Source organism: Larimichthys crocea, chromosome III, assembly GCF_000972845.2.
Source record: "Larimichthys crocea isolate SSNF chromosome III, L_crocea_2.0, whole genome shotgun sequence".
In the NCBI taxonomy this organism is placed as follows: domain Eukaryota; kingdom Metazoa; phylum Chordata; class Actinopteri; family Sciaenidae; genus Larimichthys; species Larimichthys crocea.
In genome coordinates, this window is record NC_040013.1 from 17,902,747 (window position 1) to 17,922,011 (window position 19,265).

A 19,265-nucleotide genomic window follows, 5' to 3' on the forward strand; every position below is an offset into this window, starting at 1 on the left:
TTTGGCAAGTGCACACACAAACTGAACTCTCAGCAGTGCAGCTTTGCATAGATAAACAAAACAGAGGAGAGAAAAAACAGCATGAGGTAACAGAATACATCTTATTTCACAGCACCTTTAGACTTGGAAACGTACCCACATATTATTATTACTATGAATACTGTAGTCTACATATACCCAGCCCACTCCCCCGTTGATTGAAATGCACAAAAGTGTGTGTGTGTGTGTGTGTGTGTGTGTGTGTGTGTGTGTGCCGTCAGACAGTGAGAAGGGCTCCTTCTTGAAGTCGGCGCAGCATTACCGTAATCCACAATTGAGGACTTGGAACGAGCCAAAGTGCGCAGCCTCAATGGAGCGCAGCTGATTAGGGAATTGGGAATCAGGTGCGCAGGTGGGCGTGACAGTCAGGTGGCGACTAAAGGCGGGAAATACCGAGCTCAGGAAATGATGGGGGGATTTAATGACTGGTAAACAAACGACTGATTAATATTAACTTCTTGTAGCCATAGCGCACGTTCTGATGCGTTTTATTTTTCATTTGGCCCATAAATTCACCACATTATCAAAGCTGTATATTGAGGGCGTTCAGTGGCTCTCCAGGGGGATTTGGATTAGTTCCATTTCAGTGATATTTAATTCATTTGATGCTAGGAGCAGAATAAGAATATGAGAATGACATCAGATGCCAAACTTTGCACCAAATCATATAGTAACTCAATACAAATATTCTCTGAAAGTGTGTCTTTAAATCAAAATCTTATCATTTAGCCTAAATCTGGTTATAGGGGATGTGAAGACGTTTGGGAATCCCTGCATGTGGATCAAACTCTCCGGCACAACTTTGGGTGGCGCCAGAGCGCAAGGAAAGGGGGAGTCAAGTGGGGAAATCAACACAACTAATGGGTTAATCCGCCAGGAGGATCGCTTTATGGCTTCGGCCGTCTCCACATCCCGCTAGATGATGTGTGAATCTTTTCAGCGGGTGGTTGGACCTGCCACCTGTCAGGAATGGCAAACAGGCTTCATCGCTGAACACCGAGCGGCCGTCTCTCACTGTTTCGTTGGAACATATTCACATTTATTTGCAGGATCTCTCGCATTAGTGAAATAAACACGGACAAGTTTGGCTGACCAGCTGCGCAAGAGAAAGTGAGCCACACGCATAAACTGGCAGTGGTGAGATTATTAACAGAGTCTCTGAGCGCCCGGGAGGCTCCGACCCCTCTCGCTTTGAAGATTAGAGGTTTGACGACGTCTGAAGGACACTAAGAACAGGATTAGGTATTGTGCAGTCTAACCTACTTCGCATCACTCCTACATCTTGTCCTCTGAATATTTGCGCAATGACCTTTGGTGCACTTGGAATACAGCGGGTGCGCCGGTGAGGTAAGGAAATATTTCATTTTAAATTTTTTGTGTTGTTGGGATTGATTACGTTATGTAAAGTTGCATAAGGCAGCTAAATTAACTCTGAACACACAGCATATTGACATTAACATTCTTCATTGGAGCCCGTTACGCACAAGTGCCACCGCAATCCTTGTGAGTAATATCATCTAAAACCAACTATTTTGCACAGGCGTTGTGTAAGCGGGTGGTTATGTCTTGTGTTGGACGTTGTAGGTCTTTATACAGGGACCATTCACGGTATTTTAACTCACTTAACACTCAGCCGATTCAAACACTCTGAAGAAACATCGCTCCATACGCATAAGTGCTGATGCAATTTGCAGGATGTGCACCAGTTCGGAGATTATCAATAGTTCAGGTATTTGTGATTTAGTCTGCCTTGCTGCACGTTTGGTAACAGGGTCAAAGCTGCTTTAACCTCGACCTACTCTGATCAGGGCACCAGGAATGGTTTGACTTCCCTCGGAGTGTCACTATTTAGGGAACACGTGATTTCATTTTTATGTCGCCCCTGCTGCCAGAAGCCAAAGGAGAGAAATGTCTTGCCATAAGAGATGTGACATGGAGCTGACAAATCACCTAAATGAATGAAACAGTGAAGAACATGACCTTTGTTCTGTAGAGATAAAAATCATTTAGTGATGCTCATTTAGATCACACACTTGGTGCATCAGCTTTGAAGAATTTGTAGTTAAATGTAGATGCAAAAGGTTTTTTTTTCCTTTTTTTTTTAACTAGAGCTCATAAACAGAGTGCACATGATTCTGATCAAACAACTCAAAAGAAGCTCATTTTATTTGCAGAGCATAGCACTCCACTATTTCATACATTGAGCGGTGTTAAAGATCGCACAAGCATATAAAGGCCAAATATGAGCACAAAAGCTATCGTAATGTGTTTAGTCTAGTAGTGACGTGGATGGAGAAACTCCCTCTGCAACAATGTGCCTCTGCTTTTTTAGAGACACCGTTCTGTTCAGTGAAGTTTAATCAGGACCACAACCACAGTTTGACAAGGTTTTTACATCTCTCTGTGGACTTTAGGACACACATATTGTCTGAACCTTATTTTAAACACGTGCATAGAGCAGCTTGAAGTGAGCATTCAGAAAAAAAGACATGATCCTACTTATCCTGTTCTTGATGGATTTTGTGTAAATTACTCTTCTTTCTTTTCTCTTATGATTATCTTTTATGTTAGTTTATTTTATGTGTACTACACAACAGCTACAGGTTTGGGTAGTGCCCTAGAAGTGTGCCGGGAATGCTTAAAAAGCATTGCTGCAGGATGTCTTCATCTGTCTAGGGTTGGGCCAGTTTTTTCCAGAGGCTCACATTTGGGGAATGAGAGATGAAGAGTAGCGTGGCTCGGGCCAGCCAGACGCCATTGATATTCCGCCTGTGTCCTGCTCCATAGGCAGCCCATTGTCATGGCCCGCTCAGTGGGATAGCATCTGATGATTGAGGGGTATGTAAGAGGGTTTAAAACCAGCTTGGAAAGAAACTAAAGGTTCATTTATTGAAGGTTAAAGGCATGTCCCCACAGTATGCATGCATGTGCGTGTATATTGTGGGAGAATAAATCCAAAAGATGCACAACCTATAATTAATGATCGATTTGTTTGTATTTAATGACTTGCACCTTTGAACAAACTACCCAAACTTATGTGGTCAGTTTGTCTTTATTTGCTGATTGAATTCGCCCTGTTTTGCTTTCTCATAATAGAATTGTATTTAGATGCACATTTAACACCTGGCTTGTTCCTCCATGGCCCTCTCATTCTTTCTCTAATTGTACCCTCGATGGCATAAAAATAAAAAGGCATTTCCAAGCAACGCAGGTGCACCCCAAGTTTCAAAGGGTGCAGGCATCAGGTGCCACAGTGCCACACTGTGTGGCCACTCAGCCCTAGAAGATTCATGGGCAGCCAAGCAGAAAGATTTATCTGTCGTGAGGGGCGTAAAATTGCAATGCGCTGCAGTATTCTGTCCAGGACCCGCGAGAGAGACAGATCCACCATTGCTCTGGGAAATAAAGAAGTAACAGAGAGGAGTCACACACACACAAAACAACAGTAGCAAGCACTAATGGCTGCCTATGCTCTGTGTCAGGTAGAAATGATCATGGCTGTATTCTCTCCTTTTTTTCCTGAAAAGGGACAAAGGAGATAAGCACAAAAGAGCAACAAAGAGGGAGTAACAAAGAAAGTTCATATGAAGTCAAACAAACAAGGCTAACTTTTGAAAAGGGAGAAGGTAAGAATGAAGTGCAAAAGCTTGCACATGGTTGTAGTAGTAGTAAGATTGAACTCTCCTAATGTGCTACTGCATGCTGTGAAAGTCACTGCACATTTACAGCATAAAGGGCTTGTATCAGGTAAATCAGTTTGTGCATAGACATATAAATCGATTTACCTTTTCTAAAAGGATTGCACTTGATTAATAAGAGAATCAGTCAGAACCACTGTGTTTTCAACCCTAGGTCACAAATGAATCATGACTGTGCTTACAGTTGGGCTTTTGTTTTGGTCCATAGTATGTTCCGTTTCAGGTTTTATGAATATCGTTGCTAAAGTTTCTTGTTAGAGTTTCTTCTGTTCTTGCTCAGCGGTATCTTTGCCTCTTTCTACCCTTTCAGTTGTCAGTCTGGTTGAATCTTTGCATAGCACTTTCTTGTCCACATACAAAGTATTACTTTTTTTTTGCAAACCTTTCATACAAAATAACTTTTAAATTGAATATCTTTTTGTTAAGTGCACTTCTAGAAGCATAAAAGACTGACTGTACTGAATCAAGCTTTTGAGGCAGGAGATTCTAAACTTTTAAACAAGTTTTGTAAAATGATTTAGATATTTTTAAAAATATAAAACAGTTAACTGATAAAGTCATTTCATTATAGATACAATATTAAAATGACAACCAAAATGTCACAACTTCAGGCTTAATGGATTTCTTTTTCATTTTGGTATGACCATTGAGTTGCTGTGACCTGCAGATCAAGAATACAACATTTCTTCAGCTCACTCTTGAGGTGTTGTAAATATGCAGCCAAAAGCTCATAGCTGCATTAGGTCTTAGTAGAGCTCGACTAACCGTCATGGCCAGCAGCTGTAACAGAAATCTGTGTCCAGGCCCCCACTGAAGCATGAAGGGAGAAGATGATTTCATATAAGTTATCTCAGTGTAGCAATACCAATAGTGTCAAAATGAATGGAAAAGGGAACTTGCTACGAATAAGAAAAACCATACATATGAATGCACTGCAGATGTATTCTGTCCGTTCCCGCTGCTTTATCTCTCTCTTCTTGTCACTGTCAAACACAGTGACTAGTTCTGTCCTTTCTCATGCTGCTCAGATAAGAACTGTTTGTACTTGGTAGCAGGTTTCTGAAATAATTTTATAACAAATATGTTGGATCCCTCTTATTTTATTTTTTTTAAGATTTGGTTAACAGACAGACCTTATTGTAGTAGGAAGCACAATCAGATAATCCACTGTAGAACCGAACAGAATGCTAAATGGCAATTTGTTCCTTAGCTCCTGTGCTTCCGCCCTCTTGTCTAGTCTCTGAATGTAGGCTACAGTAACAACTGCTGACTGGGCAACAGTGTCTTGTAGAGAAAAGAAAGCTTTAAGTGGTGGAGTACTGTATGTTTTGGAATGCTGGGCTTTTGATTGGAATCAAACTGGTCCTTCTGAGAAAATCTCAACACTGAATCAAGAATGATTACCTGTGCGTCTTTGGGAGAGGCAGTGGTCAACAGTGGAACAAGAATTGTGTTGATTAGCTCTCTGAGCTGCACATGTGTAAACCATGTATGTGTAAACCATGTGCAACCTTTTCGCCATACAAAACCCTCATTAGATGTGTTCTATGAGTCTCCATAATAGTGTTTCCTCTGTTTTGAATTACCCATTTTAATAATTCAAACTACAATGCCAACTCGCAGATTACACCAGCTGCAAACGCTAAAATTGAGCAGTTATGATGCTGTTTATTTGTGTCTTTGCCCTTTGAATCGTAATGACATAGAGGCTGAATGCTGTCTGTTGCTTACTTGCCCCTCAGTTAAAATATTTCTAATGAGCAGGATCCAACCGGTGCCTCAGTAATTTAACATTAAACGTCACCTCCCTTCAGCAGCAAGGAAGGAAGGAATTTATCATTTTAAATTTGCTCATGGAACCACAGACAGTTCATGTTTTGAGGGGAAACTGAAAGAAGCAGATATGCAGATTATTTTCATCTATAATTTGTGAGGAAGATTCGGAAGTGTCCATATGTTTTGCTGATTTAAATTATATTAGCATAAATTAATATTTGCCCAAGCTCTAAATAAATATTGCTGTACAAAAAGCAAATAGAGAGGAAGATTGTGAATTACCATACTATGATAATAGCTTGACTAAACACTGGCTGCACCATTTGTAAGTGTGGCTAGATAACACTGTGGCCATGTTTTAATTTCACACTTCAGCAAGAGTATTTATCTGTGGCTGGTGTGACAGGTTATGTTATATATATTCTGTATATAACTTTACCATGCAAGATGATTACAGGAACCCTCTGTGGCCTGTGTCTATATGTACATAAATATTAAATTATTCAAATATTGTGAGTCAAATTCAACAAACAATTTAACTGGTTTTGGACATTTATACACTTATAAAATGCTCCAGCAAACAGTCTCTTGATAGCAGATGATTGGAGATCTCCCCGCCTACCAGTTGTCCAGGAAGGTAGTTGCTTGAATAACATAACATTTTTTCAAGGACACGCCTTACTGAAAATGATTCTCCCTTCATTCCCCTGCATAATTACAAGCACTGGAGTCTGCATGTCACCAGCACAATATGAAGGGCTGGGCTAAAGAATCTGAATTGGTTCTGTATTACATTTTTTTTTTTCTCTAATTGTTTCCAACAAGGAAAGCTGGGAGATTTCCCTCAGTCTCTACAGCAAAGTGTTGAGAGACTGACTAGTGAGTCTAAACAAACAGTGTATTTACATATTCAGCAGACCAAACAGAGTTCATTTGGAATTGTTTTGGCCACCTGACAAACTACAATTAAAATTACAATTTTTATTCTTTTATTTTTTCTGTTTTGGTCTCCTTTCAAATTATTAGGCAAATATCTAGCTGCTAAATATCACTGGCATCTAACTGCTAATTTTGTCTTTCTGATGCCTGGTGCTGGGCAGTGGGGTTTTGGACTCCACCATATGAACAAAAAAATCCAACTTTTGCACCTTGAGCTGCAGTATAAAAAACAGACCCTGTGGCAGACCACATTGCACTGCCACATCCGGTGCTGTTATTTTGGACTGGTCGTTTAGTTTGTATTCATGTAATCTCAAGAATGCACTCAATGAATTCACAAGCCCAGCACTAATGTTGGAGCTGTACACTCGACAGCCTTTCCAGGAGAAGGAGCATTAGTATAACAATGCTATATAAAAAAAAGACTGAAATATGTAAATTCTTACATTCAGAATTTCGAGCAATTCCAAATATATACATTACACTGTTGGCAATATCAGATAGTAGCTCAGTCCATAGGGGCTTGGCTTGGGAACCGGAGGGTGGCCGGTTCAAGTCCCACATGGACCAAAATATGGAAGGTGGAATGGTAGCTGGAGAGGTGCCAGTTCACCTCCTGGGCACTGCCGAGGTGCCCTTGAGCAAGGCACCCACCCACACACACACACACACACACACACACACTCAATTGCTCGCTGGGCGCTGGTCTGGTTGGCTGCCCATCACTCTACCATCTCTCTCCACGTTTGCATGTCTATGCCGTTGTACTGCATGTGTGTGTGTCCGGGTTAAAATGCATGTAAAAAAAAAAAACTAGAGTGAAAAAATAATTTCCCCATTGAGGGATTAATAAAGTAGATCTTCTTCTAATATTACTACTAATAATAATAATTTAAAAAAGACCCTATAGCCTGTAAAGGATTTTAGTCTCAGAGGGTGGAATCTAAAAGCATTTAAGACCCTGACTACCACTACCATCTCACCAATAATGTCTCTAAATTCTTATGCTCTCTTGCTCTTGAACACACTCAAACAGGCATGCACACATACACAGTTCTTCTTGGATATCTATTTCAAGCCTAAAAATAGCGAGATGCACACAATGCCATGGAGCTCCGAGGCAATCGCAGGTTGGAAGAGCGCAATGTGTGGTTCCATGGTGAAATTTCACTAATCATGCTTTAAGTTGCAGATATCCTAAAGCTGTGATGTGTTTTTTTTTCTCACCATACAGATTGCTGAAAATAATCACACACATGTAACCTTAAAGCTCCACGTAGTGTCAGTAGCTGTGGAATAATTTTTGGCCTTAACTAGCCTCTCTGCATATCCTGTTAAATGTGCATGAATCTCATTTCATTTCAACTGTCATTCAACTGCTTGACAGCCAGTCTGATGTTAAAAAGTTAATTATAATTCGCTTGTCTAGCTAAAATATTTTGTTTTGCGATATTCTCTTAATAACTTTTCCCCAGATAATGACACCAACCAACAAGTCGATTAGGAAGTCATGTTAATCAGAGGATAGTGAAATGATAAGTTTGGTATCATCTGCATAGCTACAGTGACTGATGTTTTAACTTGTTGCCAAAGGTTAGGGTTAGGAAAGGAGGTGTCCAAGGATGCACCTCTATGGGACCCAGCAAATGTCATATTTGTTGAAATGAAAGTCACCCAATGTGATGGTAAAAAACTAAATAAGAAAGATATACTGAGTAAATCCTGCATTGACAACTCCTGCATATTAAAGCTGCCTGCATTAGTTATGTGCTGGATTCTGCTCAAGTCATACCAAAATCGAGCGCTTCCATGATTTGGGTTAAAAACCTTTTCACCCTGTAAGCAAATGTGTCAACCACACATTGTGAATTAATCACAATGTGCCTGAAGCATGTGACCTAAAAGTCCATTGAATCTGCTGTTCCATCAAACAAATACCAGCAGACGAAAAACATCAGATTTGTGTTTCTCAAATTAAAAACAAAGGTAAATGCCATAAACCCATTATGTTTTTTAATTGTCATCTCGCTGCACCCTCAGTGGTTTAATGGAACCTGACTGGAGAACAAAGAGTGAATATTCATACAGTAGTTGTAGTACATGTACTTTGCCAAAAACCTGTTTGATGTGAGTACTGGCTGTCAGACCTTTCCTGGCAAAAAGAAAACTTATTCTTCACTGCTTTGGCACTGAATATAAATATTGTTTTGAACTGTTTGAACAAACGACTAGTGCTGTCATTTTCTTTTTCTGGAGAGAAGGAGATAGTCTCAGAAGATCATAGCTGGAGGGACTATTTCTCTGCATGAAAACACTATCCAGCTGTTAGATGCATGCAGAGAAAGACCTCTTAGCGCATGCTTTTTTAAGGTCTATGTTCATTAAGCATTTCAAGTGAAACATCACACAATTTCACTTTGATTATAGGTATACAAAAAAATAAATAAAAGTCGATCCTTTGTGGATTATACTGTGAAAATTGTGCCTCATGTGAGTTTTTCCTTGGCTTTGAGACTGAGCTTTGACCACATTAGTATTACAGTACGTAGCAGTTTATCTGCAGGTGAATGGGACAGACAGAAGGACCAGGTTCATAACAGGAGGCAGTTTCTGTTGTTCTGTCCTCTAATACAAACAAAAATTCCAAATGCAAGATAGAGATGTCTGAAATATATGAAGCACAAATCCTGAAGTCTGTTGTTGTTCTGCAAGTGACTTAAATTTACTTTCAGGTGAGAATAAATAAAGCTTCCTTATTGCAGGTGACAGAGTTCATTTGGAGGCCCATTCACTGTCACATAGGGTCCTCGGGATATAGACTATTGATTCAGGAGCAATTTTGCTCTGAGGTTTATTTTGGCTATGGCGTGATTTTTCTCACATTGCTCTATGGGTTGCTATAACTATAAAGAATGTGTCATTTTCCAAAACTTTTGTTTTGTGGCACTTTTTCAACAGGGTCTTTTCAGATTTATGTAGCAAAGTCCTAGACTGAATATTAATGAAAGCATGCATGTGGCCTGAAAAAATGAACCCATTCATCATAAGGAGGGGACATCATTGTTTTGATGTCTGCTGATAATCAGGTCAGATGAAGTAGAGCTTGACTTGATCAAAACCAATGTAGAGCCTCATTTGTAACATACACCATTAGTCGCCCTACAATGAGCAGACCCTACAGCTCAAGCTTACGGCTGTCATTTTGAGTACAGTTCAGTCTAGTGAATGCATGTTTGATACTGTACATTTTCCACTTGAGGAAAACTCTCCCCCTATAATCCTTCTGGGGCGAGTTTCTATTTGGGCACATGGTCAGGTATCAAGCAAATTGCTTAGAACATTTTCATTAATTTACATGCGTCTGTGTGACATTTACATTATATATCAGTAATGCTTGTGTGCCACCAATTATAACTCTGCTGCCTTGTACTTTTCCACTGTGCTTAATGTTTTATAGTTTTTCTATTTTTCTTCTATATTTTTGAATATGTATTGCTTTGTAGATTAACACTGAAGACATCAAAACTAAGCAAAGCAAGCATCAAAACAACATTTATGCAGTAAACAAAGTGTGAACAAGGCAAACAATCTGTTATGTTTTCTTCAGTGTGGCCACCTTTTGCTTGGATACAGCTTTGTCATTCTCTCAACCAGCTTCATGAGGTAGTCACCTGGAATTGTGACTACAATTGTGGCTGTCCAATTCAACCTAAACCATCTCAATTGAGTTTAGGGCGGGTGGTTGTTGAGGCCATGTCATCTGATCCGCAACACTCCATCACTCTCCTTCTCGGTCAATTAGCCCTTACATATCATGGAGGTGTGTTTGGGGTCATGCACATGAAAATACCTTTCATTCACCTTCTGTGTCTCGCAAAGACACAAATGTTGAAACCAAAAATTTCGAATTTGGACTCATCAGACCAAAGTACAGATTTCCACTGGTCTAACGTCTCGTCCTTGTTTCTTGGCTCCAATAAGATAAGTGGTTTCTTTGCAGTGATATGTCTCCTACAAACAGATGTTGAGATGTTGTCTGCTACATGGTGTGAATTCATGTCTCATTTAGGTGGGCTTTCTTCTGAGTTGCTTTTAATTGGCAATTTCTGAGACTGGTAACTGTAATGAACTTGTCCTCTGCAGCAGAGGTAAAGGTTGGTCTTCCTTTCCTCATTACCAGCTTCATCATAGGGTTTGATTGCACTTTAAGATACATTAAACTAAACCAAACTGACTGACCTTCATGTCTTAAAGTAATGATGGACTGTCGTTTCTCTTTACTAAGTTGAGCATAACATGGATTACTACAGTTGTCAAATGGGAATAAAGAAATTTTTACTACTTTTAATTGGGAACATCTGTTCCAGGTGTCTACCTCATGAAGCTCAACTCAACCCAACGCTAGATTGTGACCAGGCTAGATTGTGTCTGGAAAGGTGTAAGTTAAAAATACCTGAAATATTCCTGTCACTATGACTGTGGACCTGCTGGTGGAGTGTTGATTGGGAAGTGAGAGAGTCATGAGTGGTCCAGTCAGTCAATTAGGGCCACCTTTACCTAATTAACCCCCCTCTATAACATTAGATGCTTGCTGAAGAGCTTGACTAAAATACCATAGTACATGTCTTGGCAGTTAATAATGAGAGTCCACTACAGGCCTTCCAACTTGAAAAGGCTATCATACGTACAAGTGGCCCCTGAAAGGGGAACATGTAATTAGATACTTATTCGCAAGAGAGGAAGACTGATGTCGGCAGGAATGGTGTGGAATTGTGTCTGACGTTATAAGAAAGTGAAAAAATAATGCATTGGGGGAAAAATACTTTATCTGCTTTGTCTGACTATTAACCTGCATTGATAGGAGAAACTCTGTCAATGAGTTAGAGTTTTCTGACAGGCGGTGGTCAACTACGGGAGTGTCTGAGTAGACTCACGTCTATAGCAATAATGTCTGCAGTCCAGCAGAGTTATTTTATATATATATATATTATATTATATATATATAAAGTTTTATCACCATTTATTTGATGTTAACTTAAAATTAATCTAGCTTGATGTAAAACAGTTGCAAGTTTGAAATGAAAATACTACTCCGCAGTATTTGATCTCCATCTTGAACAGTAGTGAAGTTGAGCTATACTGTACTGTATGCATCATTTATAAATGGTGTTTTCTCACCACTAACTTATATAAAGAAGGACAGCAGGTCTCCATTTCCTCCCACTGTACATTGAGACCATTGTGTCCACAGTGATCAGGGTCAAAGCTGTGGTTTTGAGGTTCTGCCCACACACATTTGACTCAACAGTATAAGCAGCTCTTGATTATGGCATGAAACCGTCTTTTATAGCAGCAAATTACTAATTAAAACCAAACTAATGAGAAAAATGAATGCATGAACATAGATTAGTGTGATGAGAACTATTATCTGGGGAAAACTTTCGTTACAGTTGGTTGTTGTTCACCAATCCAAAAATGTGTAATTAATGAGTAATATTGTTATATTAATTTATCTTTAAATAATAATCTTTAGAATCATTGATAAATTAATCCTTAGAATAATGGTTAGATGCAGACTACTTTTACTGTTCAAGGTAACTTTTGAGTGACATTTTCTAGGCATTTCTTGGTATCCATTTTGTATATTTGAAAACATTAAAGGAAACAAAGCAAGAAATCTCTCAGGGCACCAGGGAATTTTATCCTATGGGGTATATTGGCTTCTTGTTTCGGTAATTGTCTTTCTGATGAAAGCTGCAAGATTTCTCCTTGTAAAAAATGTTCATTTCAATTTTTAAGCATCACAGTACAGCACAGGCTGTAGTTAACAAAAAAAGAATGAGACATACTGTATACTATACCTCCATTATATTTTCATCTCTACTGGAAGTGGTCCCTAGTCCGTAGTGCGTTTTCCTTCTTGGCAATTTATGTCAAATATTTCATTAATCCAGCCTAGCAAGGAGCAGAGAACACTGTTTGAACATGACAGGCTTAAGGGGATGAGGAGGAATGGGCTTTTAATGAAGAGGACAAGGTTTTAACTTGGGAAAATGAACACCAGCAAAGAGTTGGAATTACTTCTCTGTCACTTTGAAGTTAATGTGCAAGGCTCAATTAAACTGGAAATAAAGGATTTTTTTCTTTTTTTTTTAATGCATTTTGCTCTGCTTAGCAGAAATTCTTAACCTTTTGGATAAAGAGCCTTCCCACGTCCTGGACGTCAGAGCTTCTGCATACTCTTTCACACTCTGCAAGATGAATAATTTGATGTTTTTTGCTAGATGTGGGCTGTGACACTCTTGGTTGACAGCAGAATGTATATGCACATGGTCAAGGCCCATTACCTTACCAGTGAGTGGTAGTACATGCAATAGAGAAAATGACTTTTTGGTTCAGTGAAATAAGTGAATTTTCTTCTCCATATGTGAGGATAAACACTTTTTTTGCTACAGGGATTGGAAGTGCAGCTTGCCAGCACAGTCTGTTTCAGTCATTTCACAAAACATGATTTTAAAAAAAAAGACAATGTTATTTTTATGAGATAGGCACCTTACAATGATAAAATTTACTGTTGTTTTGTTGAACGTTTGCAGCACATGATATGAACACTTGTACAGGAAACATTATTTGCCGAAATCAGATTAAGGAATTCAGTAACAGAAAAACAAGAAATGGAGTAAAAAGCTGCAAGAAATAGGGTAGTGTTAGAAATATTTCACTTTGTTTTATAAAACTGAATGGAATGAAAAACTGAGACAAACTGTGCTGTAAAATATGCTGTAAACCGAGCTTTTTCTTCATATCAGACCTGAAGGCTGCATTCTCTCAGGAAATTATTAATAAACACATATCTACAATAAGTTATAGCAGAAACAATTGTTTTCCCCAAATTATATTGTAAAAGTTTTTGGGTCAAATTGTCCCACTTTGTAAAATTAATCATTCTTTGACTGTCTTTTACATTAATATCACAAGCAGTAGCAAAAATAACAAAATGTTTATTATAACAGAAGGCAGTAAGACATCTGTCATGTTTTATCATGCTTAAAATCATTTTGGTTCTTGCAGTTATGCATCAGTAAAGGAGTCATTTTAAACATTAATGACCTCCTGGCAGTACAATAAATAGAAAAGTAGACAGTTGATGCTTTATTCATGCACTTCATGTGAAAACTTTTAAAATTCACTTTGCATTGGCCATTTATGATGTAACAAATGAGACACTGTTTAGCATCACAGAGAAACACGAAGGAGTCTAAAATTGCCTGGATTCATAAAAGGTTTATTTGTCTCAAATTAACAAATTTATTAGAATCCAGATTTGTGATAACTTCTCTTTTGCAGAGATAATCCATTCACCTGACAGGTGTGGCATTAAAAAGTCAGAGTATGTGTGCATGTAATATTTTATTCTACTGTGACAACATTACTACCAAACAAAATGCTTAGTAGATAAACCTCTTGGTATCATCATGTTTGGCTCCATCTAAATTGCTCTGTGCTTTTCTTTTTTGTACTTCTTTTCCATCTTGCCCCAGTCTTTACTACTTTCTGGTCTGAGAAAGAACATCCATTAGAGAGGACACCAAATCCAACCAGCATGTGCTCTCCTCTTGTCTAATCTCTTCACCTGTGTACCTCAGTTTTGACTTCTCCTGACAACTCTGATAACGCCAGACACTGGAGGGATTTTTCTACACTGAAATTGCATTTGCATCTGAAAACCAGTTGGAAAGCACAATCACCATTCTCATTCTCATCACCCACATCAGAGGCCTCTTACAAATATTTCCTCAAGTTTGACAGTGCATTATTCAGTGGGCAGGCTGGGGGAGCAAATGGTTGAGTAACCTTGGATCCCATCATGAAGGTTATCACTTTCTGAGCTGTGTCAAAATGTCTTGCAGGTGCGCTGACAATTTCACGACCAATTACGCTCCCTCTCACTCATCACCATTTGACAATGTCTCCTCAGATGAAGTTGAGGATTTCACTGCTGTTAGAGCTGAACTTTGCTGACCTCATCCTTCTTACTAAATAGAGCTGTACCCACTGTTTAATAAACTGTATTTTAACAATTTTCTCATCTCATTCTTTTCTGAATATATGCTCCTATATATTCAGAATGAAACTGCTGGACAGGGCTCATGCTGATAGATGAGCAACTCAAGGTGCAAAAAGGGAGGCAAGTGCAGTCCTCATGCTCATGGGCTGTCAACCTGCCAGCACTCATCCGAAACCTCAAGTGATTGCATACAGACTTGAACACAGTCACACCAGGACCACATATCCCTCATGATAGTGTACACACAGCATACTGGAATCATTAATAATTGCATACTGGTACAAACTGTAGAGACTGCAGAAGGCTGTGTGTGATTTAAAGCCAGTGTTGTTTGATGTCTTTATGAATCAGTCCTATATATTTTTAGTTAAACTCAAACATGTATTCCAATAAGCTTCACTAAAATTATTTTTCTTTGACTACCAAAGCAATCAACTTGCCTCTTTGTCTTTAAGTTGTTTACCAGATCAAGCGCTCCCAGGGGAGATAAAACACTGTTATGTTTCCACTCCTCTGGGGTATGACATTTACCCCCCAAAAGCATATACAGTGAGTGTAGCCTTTATCAAAGGAACATATGACAGTGACATTTAAAAAAGTGCCACGTTGCACTTGCTTGTAAGGCTGATTATAAAGAGAGTTCCTCTCTGCTAGAGGCTTCATTAATGTTTTTTTGAATGCGAAAAAAATGGCAAGTTTTTATTGGCACTCAGCAGGATTGTGCAGTAGCCATAGACACCTTCTGATCTAAGCAAATTTGCTGTGAAATGTGAAGTTACGTGTGGAGTGCTGATGTCAGGTTTTAATTGAAGCTCTCTCTTTCTCTCTTTCAAGGTGGGCTACATAAAGGATTGCACCTTTTTTTAACATAACCAAATAGACAATGACAAATCCTTGATATTAAAAAGTGAATCATAGATTACATAGACATTTTTTTCTGAAAATGACAACACTAATTTATTCTGTCTGCTGGTATCAGCCTTTTTCAGAGTTGCTGTCACCTGGAGTCCTCCTCAGAATATATTGCCAGTCAACCCCAAATATAAAATATGAATTATTTGTTTCTGACACACAGTCCATTCTGTGCTCCTATTCCCCTAAATGTGTTCCCATTTAGCAGCGTTTGTTTTTTTACCTTTTTATAGTTCAGTATGATAGGTTGTCGAGAAAAATTGGACACGTCACCTTTGCTTATAGATGTTTTCCTTTTGTGACCTTAAGTTCATACAGCAGAACTCGGTCCAGCGTAAAAGAAATCGCTGTGGTCTATTTATGTTTATAGGTTTCCTGTAATCGATTTTCATTTGCAGAACACAGAGAAAAATCTGGGCCACCTTTTGGAAAGGCCACCAATGCCTCAACAAGCAATCAATAGCCAGAATTCTTTTTTACTGGAAGTGTATATGTGGGGAAAAAAGCTCAATATGAGATATTTTTACACGAAACTCTTGTATGTTAAATGTTACACAATGCAGTGCTCAAACACACCGAGCACAGGTTTTATTTTAGAGTTTAGCAGAATAGAGCACCACATGAACACCTAACGGCTGTGTCTGTTTTATTTAGTAGCAGGTCAGACCGAGGTCTTGTTTTGGCAAGAACCTACAGGGTGAAGTCAGAAAATGGGGACACCAGCATACGGACTCCTCACAGTGCTGTTGGCTTTGTAATGGTGTATTAAGCTTTTTCAGCACAGTGAGGTCTTTTTATTCCCTCCAAAGTAAGGTCAACGATAATTACTGCTAGCATAATCACCGTCTAGTAAGTGATAATCTTGGTCTTCTGTTTATTGAAATCTTCTTGTTATGCATTTCAAAAGAACCCAAATGCAATTCAAATGACCATCTGTTCATCTGTTCATGGAAGGGGCACTTAATGCAGTCTAATAATCAAATTATATTGAATGTAAGGTAATGCTTGTCCTTTTAAGAATTATTTAAGCTGTCATATCTTCACCAGGTCATCTCAGTTGAAATAAGGACAGTTTTTCTTCACATCCTCAAAAATGGCCTTCTCATTTAATGGTTTTGCTTTAGTTTTATTACTTTCTAGTTTAACACTGAAGGCATTAAAACTATGAAATAACACACATGGAAGTATGTGGTTCTGTGGTAGTGTGAACAAAGCAAAATTTCAGTCTTGATGGAGTTGCCATATACACTTGCTGCTTTTCGTTCACTCTGCGGCCCAACTCATCCCCAACCATCTCATTTGAGTTGAGTGCTTGTGGAGGACACATCGTCTGATGCAGCTTGCTCTCCTGTCTTGTCACATACCCCTTAACAGACTGGATGTTTTGGGTCACTGTCATGTTGAAAACCCAATAATGGTTCTACTAGGTCCAAACCAGATGGGATGGCAAACACTGCAAAGTTGGACTCATCAGACCAAAGTACCAATTTCCACCAGTCAAATACCCAATCCTTCTGTTTCTTGACCCAAGCAATTCTCTTCTTCTTGTTGGTCTGCCTCAATCGTGGTTTCTTTGCAGCAATTTGACCATGAAGGACTGATTTATGCAGTGTTCTCCAAACAGTTCATGCTGAGATCTGTCTGGACTGGACTCAGTGATGCATGTGTGGGGGCTCTAATAGTTGGTGCTGGTAATTTGTTGTCTGCAGCAGAGATAAAGTTTGGTCTTTCTTTCCTCATTACACCCAATTTCATTATAGTGATAATTTGAACGTTTTTGCGATTGCACTTCAAGATACATTCAAAGTTTTAAAAATTCATGTCTTAAAGTTATGATAGTCTGTTGTTCCTCTACAAATAACTTTTAATAAGGCACATCTGTTAACTGAAAACCATTCCACATGAAGCTGATTGAGAGAATGCCAAGATTGTGCAAAGCTATCATCAAAGCAAAAGATGGATATGTTGTATAATCTAAACTGATGGTCTCAAACGCATTAAGACGCTTTTAATTGTAAACATATTTTTGCTTTGCAGACAAAATTAATCACTGCACACTGTTCTGTAATTCTTTGCATCTCATTAATACTTCTTTATTTTAGTTAGTAATCTTCAAAGCTTTCCAATTCTTCTTTTAATTAGATTTCCATTGTAGTGAAACTGATCATGTCTGCATGATCTTTCAGCACTGTTCTCAATACTTGTAACTGACTTTGAAAGCCACTGGTTTAGTTTGTCGAGTATCAGTTAAAATAAATCTAACCAGCACTTTGTTCCCATTTATTTTTAAGTTCAGGGTCCTAGTTGCCCAGTGCAAGTTGGTTCTTAATTCTCCGTCCCTTGGGACCATCTCTAGATATACCATTTTTGGTTTTGGATGATTTAGATTCATTATTGACCTTTTGACAACCTCAGAGAGAGAATGCTGAAATTATACTCACTTCCACGTTGTTAAAAGAGAGGAACAATTTATTTTGTGTGTGAAGAGTTTTTTTTGTTTCTGGAGATGTAGTTAGAAAACAAGTTAACATTTTAATGTTTCGTGTGTGTGGCATTTTAAGTTGATAAAGAGTGTACAGCTACGCTAACAGTAGATGCTAAGGTAAGGCATAGGTGCAATCGCATAAATGTTGAAATGAAATTGGGTGTAATGAGGAAAGGAAGACCAAACTTTACCTCTGCTGCAGAGAATATATATGATGGAAAAAATATGGTATTATGCAATCTTTGCATTCTAGCAATTGCTAATTAGCATTAAACAAAGTACACCTCACCAAAGTCTGTAGATTCATACTCAGGGGACTATGAATTGTTTAATATATCATGGCAGTGCTTCCATTGGCATTGCCAACCTTAGAGCAATTCTGCTAATGTGGCTATAAAAAAAAAAAGGAGGCGGCCCCAGGCCAGTCATTCATTGGGCTATGAAGTACTTAAAGAAAAGGGAAAACTAAACAGAGCAGAAATGAAACCACAAAATCAGAGTAAACAAAGGGTGTTGTTGGGGCAGGGAGAGCAGAAAGCCCCCAGTGTTCCTGACCTCTTTAACAATCAGAACAGACGTGGTACACCTGAAGGGAAAGGATATAGAAGTTAAAACAAACACCACAAAGGAACAACAGAGGGACAACATAACACTCATTAATCTTTCAAATCACTCTTGGTTTACAAGTTTGCCTCGCCTCTCTAAGTGTTATGTTTCTGCACACGTGCCACTAAGGTCATCCGTGTACTGGATGCAGGACAGCAAAAGAGCAAGAGTTCAACTAAAGTGCTAAGCTTCCTCGTGAAACACAATGAATAGCAATGAAGTCCCTCTAGTTTTCAAATCATCTTTCTTTTACACGCCTTTGTAATACCACACATTCCTCAAGTTTTACAGTATGTGAATTCTCAAGCAGATTGTAAGTTGTGAACTAAAAATATGATCCCGTAACAGTTACTCAAGCAAAGATGTTCTCTTTGACTTAAACCGGAAAATATGGCAACAAGCAATTAAAAGTTGTTGAAGGTCTGTAGATCGAAAGCTGTAATGCAGTTCCAGCTTCTTTTGTCCTTTTGTAGACATTCGGCTTAATGTAATCTTGAAGTCAGACCCTTCACCCAAAATGGAGCCCTCAAACTGTGTTCTCTGGACTCATCATTAATTATCATGGTGCTGGACAAGATAATATAAAACTTGCAACTTATTAATTGCATTAACTTTTTACTTTCACCATGGATTTCAGTGGCATCTGCTATAATTTCCTGGAATAAATGGAAAGATCTCTCTTTCTATCTCCATCTTGTTGTCTCTTTTTTACTGAGTCTGTCCACACTTCTTTTCCGAAGAG

General features: G+C 38.7%; 1 protein-coding gene across 3 annotated transcripts in view; it reads left to right on the forward strand.

Moving 5' to 3' along the window:
* Positions 1–374: 374 nt before the first annotated feature.
* Positions 375–19,265, forward strand: part of pcdh15a (protocadherin-related 15a) — a 201,065-nt gene continuing 182,174 nt past the window's right edge. For all 3 annotated transcript variants that reach the window (XM_027278161.1, XM_027278165.1, XM_027278164.1), the window contains exon 1: positions 375–1,386. The gene's annotated coding sequence lies outside the window, so the exon portion shown is untranslated. The remainder of the gene's footprint in view (positions 1,387–19,265) is intronic.